Source organism: Stylophora pistillata, chromosome 4, assembly GCF_964205215.1.
Source record: "Stylophora pistillata chromosome 4, jaStyPist1.2, whole genome shotgun sequence".
NCBI lineage: Eukaryota > Metazoa > Cnidaria > Anthozoa > Scleractinia > Pocilloporidae > Stylophora > Stylophora pistillata.
In genome coordinates this window covers 36,195,009-36,206,826 of record NC_142522.1, presented here as the reverse complement: position 1 = coordinate 36,206,826, position 11,818 = coordinate 36,195,009, and the positions used below count along the sequence as shown (strand labels likewise).

General features: G+C 37.7%; 1 long non-coding RNA gene and 1 pseudogene across 1 annotated transcript; one reads left to right on the top strand and one right to left on the bottom strand.

Moving 5' to 3' along the window:
- The first annotated feature begins 2,110 nt into the window (after positions 1-2,110).
- LOC148733541 (histamine H2 receptor-like) lies at positions 2,111-11,806 on the top strand (annotated as a pseudogene).
- Positions 7,295-8,423, bottom strand: LOC148733542 (uncharacterized). Its single transcript, XR_015999974.1, has 3 exons — positions 8,195-8,423; positions 7,872-7,958; positions 7,295-7,670 (listed from the first exon to the last, which is right to left on the bottom strand). It is a non-coding gene; the product is annotated as an uncharacterized LOC148733542 (long non-coding RNA).
- Positions 11,807-11,818: the final 12 nt, after the last annotated feature.

The window sequence follows — 11,818 nt, the reverse complement described above, 5'->3', positions numbered from 1 at the left end:
GTATCTGAGGCGGACCTTTACCAACACCTCAAATGTACATTCACACAATCTTAGAAATTCTGAGTTAAATTATTATGTCCCCAGACTCAGAACTGAGTCTGCAAAAGGGAGCCTACACTGCAGAGGATCTGTTCTGTGGAACAGAATTCCCTCAGAGTTTAGAAAACTGCCTAGTTTAAATGTTTTTAAAACTTCATTTCATGGGAAAGATTTTCTGATACACCATTGTAACTGTTATTACCAACAATGTAAGTTTTGGTATTTTTAACATTATAGCTAATAGTTCCTTATTATTCACGATGTAAGTTTTGTATTTTTAATATTATAGTCAATAGTTCCTTAGAGTATTTTAGTTTACTTTAAACACGATTCCTAGCAAGACCATGTAAAATGATACGATTTCGTGTGTAAATAAAGATTGATGATGATGATGATGAGAAATCTAACTGCTTCCTCAGTCATCATGCATCATCACAACGCATCAGTCAAAATGTGCCACGATTTTTTGATAACGGGATTTATATGAAATTGTTCAGTATGCTTTATTGCCAGACGTCAGTTAACTTATCCAAAGATGTGCAGACTATTTTCTTCGCTGCTTAAACTGAGTAGACTGAGGTAATAACTTTTAAAGGCAAAAATAAGAAAATACTGTGACTTAGACCAACCAAGAGTTACGCAACGAATGTGTGAGGTCTTTAATTAAACAGCAGTTGAGGTCCGCCAAAGCTGGCCGGCTGGATCATGATAATCTCTTGTTTATCTGTATTTTACTGTAACACTTGAGGCATATAAATGCGTTTCAGAGGCGACGGTGCGTTTTGAGACGCGGGGGAAGGGGGGGGGAGTGGGAAGGGGAGCTTACCTTTAACCCACCCATGCCCATACCCCTTTGCTTGGAAAAAGCAAACCTCTTTGCAATCTTAATAGTGTCCGTAATCGAGTTTTGACTTACTTTTATTTTTTCCGGCACAGTTTAAAATCTTCCAGCTTTGCATTCAGTTGGGCTCCCCAAGACAAAAATGAAATCATGCTTAATCAGTCCTAGGCACGCTCTCTAGTTTAATGGAGAATCGGTGCGGGTGACAGGCATTTCGAACACAAGCCGGAGCTGTTCAAAAAAAGTTCTACTAAATATTATTTTCTTAAGCGCGATACTGATGAAGCGATTTCTGAAAAGATCACAAAATCAAATATTCTGCTAACTTTCAGCCGCGCCTGCAGTTGTTTTCGGTTTCAAAACGTGGGGGGCTGTACCCCCTATTTTGGTTTGTAGGGACTAGGACCCCCTCTACTTTCTGCTCCACCGCTAATGTCGTTTATACTAATAACATCGCTGACGACGTTTTATAAGTACAAATGAAAACGTACAAACTTAACTGCCCTTCTCGTAGAATTTTGTCGCTTCCCAAAAAACAACATCGTGAAGGGTTTTAGCTCCTGACTTGTACACTTCCGTATATTGCAAGTCATCATAGGCTATCGTCAAAGAACATTGTTGCTGACTTGATATGAGGGAACTTTAAAGACGTTGCGCTCAGAAAAGTGTTTTCTTTTCTTTCTCTCTCGATCAAAATTAACTTCATGAGAGGGTTACGGAACAGTTTTGGGTTTGTTTAGCCACCTCTTGTGACGGAATTGGCTGAAGATTAGCAGGAATGCTGTAGGATACCTCCTTCGAAACACAGCTTTCGAGCTTTTTTATTTCGCTTTATTTTGAAAGTTAAGGCTCCTTTTTAGAAAGGACGTCTTAAAGAATCAAATCTTGATCAAAGTTAAAAGTGATGTTTAGAAAAAAATAGCACCTATTTTTTAAAAGTCAAGTGCGGAAGCGAACCATGAATAGAACTCTTCCGGCTCAACTTTGAGAAAGTTAATCAATTTCTAAGTCACCAGTGAAACTTCTTCCCCTCACCAATATGTCCATACAAGCTCTCAAAGGTTATCAACGATGTGGGTTGTCTTATGAAAAGAATGTGTATTTTACAGATCGTTAATTCGAAATTATTTGCACTCATCAAATGGGTAACTTGTATTAAAACAGCAACAACATCTGTTCTATCTTTTTTGCCTTCTTCTTCCGTTTTGAAAGCCTCGAGTGATATTTTCACATAACAAAATACTCTTAGATAAGCGCTATGTCTGATATTTTTCTTTTCATCATTTTTTTTATTATTATTTCTTGTTATACGAAATGCATAACTTGTGTGAAGTTCGCATTAACATCTTTTCATAAATTCGGTTCTGTATCTCTCGTATTTGCAATTAAACTGAGCTTCTTGCAAATTAACAGTTCGTCTCGACAATAGGCTTACCTGTGAAAACTACAGCTGGCAGCAGTGTTTAGCTTTGCAAGGAGTTCCAGTTTATTCCAAAACAACAAAACGGAGTAGTGACTTCTAAGACAACAGAAAAAACCTTTGCAAACCGTTGTAAAGTCAGAGTTTAACAACTGTAATACTTGCGCACACTTTGCCGGATTTCAGCGCCTTCGGGAATAAATCAGGGAGTTCAGATGGCTTTGGCATCGGCGTCAAGTATGTGTTCAAACGTTGGTCCTCCTAGAGCTCTCTCATACTTCACAGCGTCCTTTACAGTTTTTCTCACAATTTTAACCATTCCTGGAAACTTTCTCGTCTGTTTGGCCATCATAAATGATCCTTTCAGAAACTTGAAAACACCATTTAACTATTTTCTGTTAAGTTTAGCGGCTACAGATTTGGTTGTGTGAACGACTATGGATCCCGTTTCATTTGCTTTTCACACCAGCGAAGCGCTTCAACTTGGCATCGTAGATATATCAAAATCTTACACATTCTATACTTGCACGGCGTCTATTTTAACACTCATGGCACTTACTGTGGATAGACAGTATATGTATGATAAACATATGTGGCCGTACCATCGCCAGTGAAATACAAAACAACGGTCACCTCTAAACGCGCTATTGTAACATCCATATCAATTTGGGATGTTTTTGTCTGTATACTTTGAGCTGGGATTCATATTCTACTCCTTTATTTTTGCAAACACTGCTGTTCTCAGCGATGTTGTGAAAATAAAATGTTTAAGGAGATTACGTAATCTCTTCTCAGAAATCAATTACGATTACCACCTGGAAAGAACCATCGAACAGAGTGATGTATTTGTTTCCGGGCCGAATTTCGAACGATAAATCAAACATTAGATTTGTTTCTTCACTTTATCTGAAGAGATTAAATAAAATAAGTAGCATGTGAACCCTATGCCGTCCACCTCACAAAGCGTTGTAATGAATTGTATGATGGGGACTGCGCGGACGACAAATCACAGATCAGTCCATAAACATACTAGTGACGATTATGTGAATAATTTAAAACCTCAACACACAGCTCTTTGAGCGGCGAGATAAACCGATTTGATTTCTGCAGTGTTGTCTTTTAATTTCGTCATTCTCAGTGGCTGTTTGTAAACAGCTTTAACTGCCAGTACAACATCACCCACTGCTCGAAATAAAGAAATCTAGCTAGCTTCTATGAATTGAAAAAATCAAAATAACAGAGATGAAATTTCATAGTAATAATTGGATTGTAGGTGCAGGAAATATTAAAGACATGGTATTAAGCGTATATGTGCACGACTTACTGCGAAGGATCGTGCAAATATACGTTTCATAACCGCAGTTCATATATATGTATTTCATATGTTTGTTGTTTGACATGGTATTAAGTTGCATTATTTAAAGCACCAATGTGACGTGTGTATGAAATTTATAATAATAGTAAGTGTAAGATTTCGGAAAACCTGCGGATATGTCAATTCTGTTTCCTCATTTATAATATTTTGTTCTTTGTTAGGTTAAAATAGACGACAAGAAATTATATGATGGGAGTCGATCCCGTTCAACTTCAATTTTAACTTTTCCCTCGTTTCTTTCCGTTCAATGAGTTTCAGACGAACGCAGCCTTAAATAAATCGGTTTTAATTTATTACCTTCTAATTTATGAACTATTGGAGTTATTAAATTTCTTCGATAAGCACATCAGCTGATTGTAAGTGTTCCATGCGGTTTCAATCTATTCACAGATTGAAAAATGATTGTAATATAAATCTATTTTTCCTGCAGTATATATGGGTATGTCCTATCCCCCAAAATCTTTAGAAAGGGTCTTGTGTGCGTGCAGTTCACAAATTTGTCCAAGCATTTGAAATAAAAGATACCTTCGAGGTTGCCCAGTTCTCAATCCGATATACACGAGGTGACTTTAAATTAAAGTTTAATATAGCACGGTTCGTCTACCTGGTCATTCAGTTCTTTTTTCTTCAGCGAGTCATTCAGTATCAACTCGAATCTATACTGCTGATTACAATACAGATTCAATTCCCCTTAGATCATTATCAATATGTTATTATTAAACCCTAAACCCTAACCTTAACCCTAACCCTAACCCTAACCCTAATCCTAACCCCAACCCGAGTCCCGAGTCCCGAGTCCCGAGTCCCGAGTCCCGAGTCCCGAGTCCCAAGTCCCGAGTCCCGAGTCCCGAGTCCCGAGTCCCGAGTCTCGAGTCCTGAGTCCCGAGTCCCGAGTCCCGAACCCTGACGCTAACCCTTCAAACCTAACCCTAGACCCTAAACCTAACCCTAAACCATAAACTTTTAAGCATCAGTTGTTGTTGTGTGTCGTTGTGTGTCTTTATTGTTCAAAAGATAAAATTACATATCTTATGTTACATCTAATACAGGAAGTACACTTTCACAAAGCTACATTATACTTAAAAACAATTCTATTAAAAAATGTATTCTTAAAACGGTTTGTGCGAATAGCGGGCATGACAGGGGATTTATTTCTCAAATTATACCTCGTGATCTTGGTCTCAGGGAAGTAGGCTCTAAGAGGATGGCTCAGGATAGTTGAAACCTTGCGACAAATTTTGTGATCTTGCGTTTTAAGTAAGTCACCTATCACTAATTTCTTAGATATGTATTTACGTTTAAAACAACGATCTAAAAACTGCTGGGCTATAGTTAGCTCTGACTCAGAGGCCCCATGCACAGATAGAGCATAAGTGATATTAGGTAGGACAATGGAATTAAATAAAACATCTACTTCTGCTTGGCTACATCCTTCCTTGCGGAGGCATCTGATAACGTATAACCCTTTATTAGCTTCACCTAACTTTTCTTTTAGGTGAGTACTGAATTTGCAGTTCGGCTGAAAGTTATCATCTTAGATAACTTTTCATAGATTGAGGTGTCCCTTCAGGTTTCGTTCGGTTTATGGATGGAAGTGAAATTTAAAGGGCAAAGAGGCTTCCGCCCTTCTGTACAACTTGGGGAGTATCTGGTGTGTTAGGTTAGCCGGCTCATCATCAGTTGCCGCTGCTTTCTCTAAATCTCTAAAACACTACAAATAAACCATAACTCCATTTCAGTAATCAAAAGAGAATGAAAAAGTCACACTTAAACTCTTGCTACGCCTAGGAATAATGATAATCAACATGGTCGACCGCGGTCATTATATTCAATAATCAAGAGCGTGAAAATATACGAGCCAGAAAATCTAAGGTGGCCCAGCCATCGTGCAATTAAAGCTGGCATCTAAGACTAATTAAACATTTTGTCGTTACAAATCATTCTTAACTCGCAGCACACAATAATGGCATGCACCCTTATTTCAAAGGCCGCTGGTTAAATAGCTAATAACCGGGTAAATATTCTTTATCAAATTCAGTTTCCTCTAAGTTTACTACGGTTTTGTTCCAGCGCCTTCATCAAAAATAAATAATAAACTTTGGGCGCCATAATCTCCATTTTTCCACTATGAACTTACTTAGCCCATAGTTAGTTTTATGGCTTGAACAAAACTCTTGAACAAAGGCTCATCTTTCAAGCCGGCAGTCTAATTCCCACAGGTATCAACGAACGCTTCTCATTCCACTAATTTATTCGTGTTTTTCTCGTCGCCATGTTCCCACCAATAACGTAGCTCCCTTTTCTGCCTTTAAAAGCACACACAACCCACAATTCCTCTATTTCCGTCGAAGGGCTAACGCTCGAAACGTCAGCTTTTGTAATCGTTACGGTGGCCAATTTACCATTTCAACTTTGTTGATATATCCAAATTATAATCTTAATTAGCCAGACGTGAATTTCTCTCCGGAATCTCGCTCTGATGGCAGAGCATTCACTTGCAATGGCAGAATCATCTTTTGTTACGACCGAATCTTATGCCTTTATGGTGGAACCTTCCTCTTTTTCGCTTTTTCACAACATGTTTAATGGATTACGGCCGATAAGTTCTACAGAAAGTTAAAAATAAGACCAATGTATGCAACGAAGACCAGCAACTCCGTACGAACGGCGTCACGTCCAACAGTGGGACTTTCAAACTCGTTCTCAGGGCGCTTTTCCGCCCGTTCCCTCTTTGAAAGGAAAAGCACCCTGGGAATGAGGTAGCGGGCTTGAGCAGACTTGTGTATGTTTTCCATTTTATTCCACTGGCCGGGAGGTTATGAAGCATTGAGGGATAGGATAAAAACCATAGGAGGAGTTACTTAACTAAGCAGACCTCTCTTCTGTTGAAATAAAAAAAAAATGGCCAAAGCGCACAAATTACAGGGCACCAACAAGAGGGCACCAGGTTAATATACACCAAAAGCGGTTAATTGCCTGGACGCGTTGCCATTCGGAACGCGATTCGTGCGATACCGTCCGTTCGATCAAGTCGATTTGTGTGAAATTCGTATAAAGTTCCTCGCAGCAGGTGATAACTTTCCTTTATGCACGGTTAGATTTTGACAGTTCGGATACATGCCTGCCATCAGACCTCGTAAGTTTTGACAAAGATGGGCGACAGCTATCGAAACTGTCAACATGATTTGAGCATGCAAAAAAACTACCAGCAGCAGGAAAAGAAATTATATAAAAAATTTTGAGCTAACTCCAGCCTAATAACACTCTGAAAATTCTAGCCATATGACTTAAACTGATAGGGATGTGTTGCTCTTCTAGGATTCAAAAAATAAGGACCAATTGTAAATTGTGCGTAAAAATGTACTGCGCATTACAGGGGGTAATGACTCAATTTTTAATTAAACATAAATATAAATGCTTCGAGACCAACCCGTTCACTCTGAAGATCTGATTAGTAATTCTCCTTACTATCTGCTGTACAATTCTTAGGATGTTAGTTTGGAGAAATTGGTATTGGGTCAACTGGTATTCCACTAATTGATCAGTTTCCTTTACTCTCATCCTTCGTTTGCTTGATATTGTATTGACGTCTTATGGCGTACAAGACAATACAATACAATACAATATAATATTCTTTATTCAACGAAGGTGACGTAACTAACCCAATGAGTTATCTAACTTACGGTCTTCACGTGGTCATTCATAGGATTTGAAGAGTTGAGATGTCTTTTTATCACCTGTTTCGGCTCAACTTCAAAAGCAGCGAATAGCACATTTTTATCATATGGATCAGTTTAATTTCGCTAAAATACAATATTTCATAAATATAAACATCTTCATCTCAGTTTCATCATTTAACAATAACATTTTGCTGTAACTTTGAGTTTTCCTAGTAAGTCTATGATATGGGAAACTTATTACATTTGGTCCATTTTACATCCTAGCTCGCGGGCCTGTAAGCAGATGCCTCTCCGGTACGACCGCTCACGTTGTGCCTAAAAATTTCATAAACATAATTTTAGAATTTACCATCAACTTTACTCGAAAAGATAAAGATGAAAACAAGACTACTAAGCTCTGACAGATATTTGAATGAATGAAAAGTACCCTGACTTTCTCCTTCAATTCAAATATTGGATAACTTAACTGACATCAACAAAGGAAACCGAACAGACAAACTAAAAACCTATACTAACCTCCTCCAAGCGTCTGCGGATGTTCGTCCTCAACATTTCTGAATTTTCAGCTCCTCCTTCATCCCTAAACTGTTTTCGAGTCCGTCTCTAGAGGTGTTTAAAACGGCTTTCAGTAAGAAAAATTCATAATTGTGATCCTTACCGGACATTCTCCTTTTGAAAGGAAAATAAGTTGCCATTTCTAATCGATCCACTTAAATAATTTAACTGAAATCATTAAAGCAAACTGAAAAAATTGAAAACCGTTTACAATATAAAACTAAGAAACGTTTTGAGTGGATTTAAAGGGTAAAAAAATAAGCTTATTCGTGTCCTTTTGTTACCTTGCAACCAGGCTGAAAACATTTGATATTTACCAAGACGCCCTCTACCAGCAACGAAGAAAGGAACAGTCCAAAAATACAAAGTGCTATAGTCTTCATTTTGCCAACTCAAGCTCCAGCGCATGAAAAATTCTGGTATATAAAGGTGCAGTAGACAACTAAGACGTGTGCAGCTGTAGTGAAGCGGTTTTTCTGAAAAGAATTAATTACTTCCCCAGTCATCGTACATCACCAAAACGAGTCGAACAAAATGTGCCACAGTTTTTTTGATAACAGGATTTTAATCAATTTATCCAGTTTGCCATTTTTGGTTGGACGTCAGTTTAAATTATCCAGAAAAGTGCAAAGTATTTTCATCGCTGCTTGAACTGAGTAGACTGAAATAAATATTTTGCAAAGGCAAAAATGAGAAAACAACCCGGCTCCGCCGCCTACGCCTTTTATATTAACAACACTGCTGACGAAATTTCTAAGTACAAATAAAAACGTACAAACTTGATTGCCCGTAAGATATAACGGTGAAGGGTTTTAGCTCCTGACTACACTTCTGTATATTTCAAGTTATCTTAAGCTATTGTAAAAGAATATTGTTGCCGACATTATATGGGGGTAATTTCAAGGCGCCGCGCTCAAAAAAGACTTTTCGTCTCTTTCGATCAAAATTAGTATCATGAGAGGGTTACGGAACAATTTTTGGTTCGTCTAGGTGCTTCTTGGGACGAAGTTGGCTGAAGATCATCAGGAATATTAATGCTGTAGGGGGGATAACTCCTTCGAAACACAGCTGTCGGGCTTTTTTTCATGTTGCTTTCTTTTCTAAGTTAAGGCTCCTGCTGTAGAAGGGAACGTCCAAAATAATCAAACTTTAATCAAATTTTAAAATGTTGTTTAGAAAAAAATACCGCCGCGTTTTTAAAGTCAAGTGACGAAACGAACCATGCAGTTTAATTCTGGCTTTTTTGTTATATCACAACAACGATGGAGTCAATCAACCCATGTTAATTCCCTCACTTCTTTCCCGTAAGCTCATTTACATTTTACTCTGAAATGCTAACAAAAATAATATCAATGGTATGGATAGATCGTTTATGTCATAATCTTCACCCATCACATGAATAATTTACCTAGCATTAAACCGTCTGGTAATTCTTTCTTCCCTTTTTTGATTTAGATTTTATCAGTCTTTTTACTCAGCAGAACCGAGTGCTTTGCTTTTTTTTTTTTTTTATTAGAACAAACTTCAGCGAAACGGCTTTCATTTCAATAGGCGAGGTTCGCGTTGGTATCTTTGAATGGAATTCTATCCTCCTCTTACACAAATGAAAACACCTTGACTTTAGAAATTATCAAAAAGATTTTCGTTGGGAATTAGACTTAATTGAATAAAAAGTGTTCAGCTATCTCAAACGATTCTATACCACGGCCGAATGTATTTGGTTGGAGCATGAGTTATTGTTCAATATTTACGAGGGACTTCTCAATGAAACTTATTCAAAGTAGCTGTCTACATTTACCGACAAAGGTAAATAAGATTATTTTGAATAAATATTATCATAATGGTGATTAATTCTTTTGTGCTATCTCTAGAAAAGTGAAAAAAGAATTAGAAAAAGCAAAAACTTGATTACCCTAAGAAGTGTTAAAATCTAGTGTGAGCACGAGGATAATAGCTAGTGTCTTAACTACAGAGAAATAGAAGAAAAACGTCAATCGAGATTCTGCTGCTTGCACCTGAATACGCTAATGTGGAAAACTGTCAGATATACACATTTTGTTTAATTAGAATTGACTCGTTTCTTCCGCGACGCAGAGTCTCTTTTTCATGAAGGTGTCAGCTATCAATTACAGATCAACAGGTTAAAGCTGCCATTATACAAACTCTACATTATGAGGCAAACGATTAAATATTCTTTATTTTAAATTACAGCCAGGGCCCTATAACCACAACGAATAAAATCAGCCTCTATATTATGCTTCATTTAGCGTCTTGCTTTATCATTCTTTACTGCAACTTCGAGCATGAGGTCTCACTGAAATTTAACGCATTATCACTATGCTGGTATACTGCACCAGTTGACATTTTATCCTGAAAAGGATTGAACGGAACCTGACTGGTTCGCATAATTGCTTTTAAACAATGGGAGTAATGGAAAAAATTGTTTACCTAAACAAAAATTGAGCAAACACTTCAAGAAACAAGCTTCTCCTGTGAGCTTGTGCGTGCTGGCCAGGCCGCTTAAAAATTTGGCGGCACGAACTCAAGTATAGTGAACAAATGTCTACGATGTGCTCATAAACTTTATTAAATTGAAACATTTTTACGACAAACAATTCTATAGCAGCCTAAATGTCTACATTTCAAATTACTCAATTCATGAAATTGAGCTTTAAATTTGAGTAAATTGTGCAGACTTCAGAATAGTAGACTCGTTTCGTTTGTTCCATTTCACACATTTGCCAGAGTCAGCGCCTTCGGGAACAAATCGAAGAGTTCAGATGGCTTTGGCATCGGCGTCATATGTTCAAACGTTGGTCCTCCAAGAGCTCTCTCATACTTCACAGCGTCCTTTTCAGTTTTCCTTACAATTTTAACCATTCCTGGAAACTTTCTCGTCTGTTTGGCAATTACAAAGGATCCTTTCAGAAACTTGAAAACACCATTTAATTATTTCCCGTTGAGTTTAGCAGCGACAGATCTGGTTGTGGGAACGAATATGGATCCCGTTTCATTTGCTGTTCACATCAGCGAAGCGCTTCAACTTGACTTCTAAAATAGCAAAATCCCACACATTCTATACTTCATCTTATGCATGGCGTCTATTTTAACACTCATGGCACTTACTGTGGATAGATATGTGGCCGTATCGTCGCCAGTGAAGTACAAGACAATGGTTACCTCCAAGCGCGCTATTATAACATCCACATCAATTTGGGTGGCAGCGCTGGGGTTTTCCGTTGTATACTTTGAACTGGGATAGGAGAGCCAGAAAAATCTTGTCAACACAAAGAAGGATAGCAAGGCAACCAAAGCATTAACGATTATGATTCTGACATTTTTTGCTTTGTTCACGCCAGCCTGTGTTACAATTTATTTGTTAAATTTTTGCTTAAGCTGTAGTTGGGTGCTGATCCATTGGTTGCGGGATCTGCAATTCTTAATCGTGTTGTGTAATTCTTGTATTAACCCTTATCTATACGTATGGAGGCTTTCTCAGTTCAAAAGAGCTTTCTAAAAATTTCTTCAAGACACGTGCTAAGATAAGTGACATTACTACAACATCAGTTCACGCCACTGACAAGCAAGTTGAACTAGCCAAATACCCAAAACTCTTACCGGGGAAGACGATAAGATTTCCCCCGTCTGATAAAACTTAGCAATCATAGACACTCTCTCATAGAGAGTGTCCTTTCTTACTTGTATCCCGGAGTATATTATTCACAGTTTCTACACTGATAGTGTTATGAGTAAGAAAAGGATAATATTATAAACTTTTTTGTTTTTCGATGTTTTGAAAGTAAAATCTTTACGAGGATTGCGTAAACTCTTCATCTCAGATATCAATTACCATTATCAACGATAAAGCAAACATTAAATTTGTTTCTTCATTTTAACATCGGATAAAT